This window comes from Mus pahari, chromosome 4 (genome assembly GCF_900095145.1).
Source record: "Mus pahari chromosome 4, PAHARI_EIJ_v1.1, whole genome shotgun sequence".
Taxonomy (NCBI): Eukaryota; Metazoa; Chordata; class Mammalia; order Rodentia; family Muridae; genus Mus; species Mus pahari.
Genome location: NC_034593.1, coordinates 51,526,916 through 51,529,485, shown reverse-complemented (window position 1 = coordinate 51,529,485; position 2,570 = coordinate 51,526,916). Strand labels below are relative to the sequence as shown.

General features: G+C 43.4%; 1 pseudogene; it reads right to left on the bottom strand.

Moving 5' to 3' along the window:
• Positions 1-553: 553 nt before the first annotated feature.
• LOC110320783 lies at positions 554-1,595 on the bottom strand (annotated as a pseudogene).
• Between the last annotated feature and the right edge of the window lie 975 nt (positions 1,596-2,570).

The window sequence follows — 2,570 nt, the reverse complement described above, 5'->3', positions numbered from 1 at the left end:
CAAGGGGGCATCTTTTTTCTGTCAGGGAGGGTATCTAAGCAGCTGATTATACAACTAAATAATTATTTTTCTCCTTTGTCATTTTAATTGAAGCACTGCTAATCACTCTTTTTAAACATTTAAAAGCACCAAAATTTAATATCTAAGTCAATTTGGGGGTGAGAGGGGAGAAACACTATCAGGAACTTCTCTCCAGAACAAAACAATGATGTTCATTCCTCCACATGTCTACTGAAAAGGTCTACTGAAATCAAAATGAAAACCCAAACCCCACACAGAGGGAAAAAAGGATATTAAAATCACGTTCTAGGGGGTCAGCGCATTCCGCAGTCTTTGCTGGGCTGTCTAATTGTCCTTCGGCTGACTTTTAAAAATTAACGCCCTAACTCATCAAAATATACATTTTTCCCATTGGCCTTTTTTTTGGGGGGGGGCACTTTTTAAAATTAAAAATAATAATTAAAAGTGAAAACCACTTGAAGGAATTCATGAACAGTTACCTGACTCATTTGATGGCATATACGGCATACGGCGGTCAGGAAGGCGGCTTGCAGCACGCGTCATTCAGGGGATGCTCGTCTTTAAGGCTTAGCTTTCTTCCAAACAGTGTAAAATACCCACAATTCCAAGTATGAAGGGACGCAGACAATCTCTTTTGAGAATTCCACAGGACAATACAGACGCCCCAGCTGTTCTTCATAGAGCAACAGGGCTTCAGTCAAGTTGACACAGTTCCCCTGTTGTGAAGTATTTTCCATCCTGTTTCAGAACCTTCATTGACAGGTCGAGGATCAGCCTGAGGAACTCCCATGTGGAATCTTCTGGAGATGTAGAGATAGGGACAGATGTCAAATCACTAATCACATAATCAACCTCTCTCCCTTCTTTGGCGTACCTCTCCAGTACTGGGATTCAGTCTTCTATAGGAACCTGATAGCAGTCTTCTTTAAGATTGTCTAAGACATCTCCACATGTTCTCCACATGTATTTCTTACATCCATCAGTGACCATTTGGTCAGTCTCTACCATAGTGACCATCTTTGGTTTCAGTTTGACAATTTCACCTAATATGCTTCCACTGCCACCTCCCAGAATCAGTACATCCTTGCCAATGTAGTCTTCTTTACCATTGCCCATGGTGGCCCAGGTATATGCCAAGTCACTCTCTGCTAAATTAACATCCCCGCTGAGGATGAGAATATTCCCAAACTGCTTTGAGTGTAGAATTTTAATGTTCTGATAGGGTGAATCTTCATCATACACCACTTCATCTATGTCATACTCAACCAGACGCCCATCAGCAGTAGGCCAGTATCTGTCAGTGGCCCCTCCTCGAACTATGGGTGGTAATCGCTTCACCCGCCCAGTACTGTCTTGACTCAATTCTTTCATTTTTTTTCTTCTATTTTGTTCAGAAGGCTGTCAGTTTCTTGTTTGCCTTGCACATCACTGTCGTAACTCTGAAGGTCCAGCAACACCAATTCATGTGGATAAATTCACACATTGGCAAAGCTGCCATTCTTGTTTGTGTAAGTTGCTACATATCCATGGTCCTGCCGGGTGTGCACTGACTCTGTCATCCCCTGCTCCTGAAAAATGGACTGAAGACCTTGCACAATGGCCTCACCAGCAGCTTTGGCGCCGAGCGTGAAGTCGAGAATGCTGCCATACTGGGGAGGCGACCACAGGAGACTGAGGGACTGCACAGCGTGTCAGGCTGCGGGCCCACAACTAAATAATTACAGTCATGAAACCTCTGCAAAAGAAGGCGTAAAAGTTCAATGACATACAATGAACATGAAATGCCCTGGTCCCGAGTTTCAGGGTGGGGAGAAGGCAATGAAGGGGGCATCATGGGCATGGAGATCTGGGTAGGTACGAGAGTCAGTGTGGCCACAATGCATGGCCCAAGGGAAGGAAGGGCTGAAGAAATGAGCCACCTCCTGCAACGAATCCCAGCTTGTGTTCATGTTTCAACTCTGTCCACATACAATGCCAACGTTTAGTTTCAAATTAGCAAATTGAGATCGGAACCAGGTATGGTAGTCACATATCTGATCCCATCTCTGGAGAGACAGGGGAGATCCCTGTGAATTTAAGACCAGCCTGTTCTACACAGCAAGTTCCAGGTTAGCTAGGGCTGCATAGTGAGACTTGGTTTCAGAAAAGAAAAAGAAAAAAAAAAGAATTAAGATTGTCTTTGCAACTTAAATTACCATTCCAGCCGTGATCTGAAGGATGCAGAGGGACATAATACATCCTTCAGGAAGTGACTTAACACATCCAGGGTGAGCATAAATAATTTAGACTCGGAAACATGAAGGCATTTGAGGGAAAATTAGAAGATGTATTATAGAACCTTGTGAATAATTAGACATGCGGTTAGAAGTCAGTCAGTGTCGGAGATGACTTTTTCACTTAGACAACTCCTAGGTTCTCTTGTCCAGCACCAGGGAAGAAGTAAGTTGGGAGTGGGAGAAATTATGAGTTTATTTCAGGAAAAAAAAAAAGTTATATTGTCAGAAAACACCAAGTGGAAAAGTGGAGTGAGCAGGGTGAGTACGAGTCTG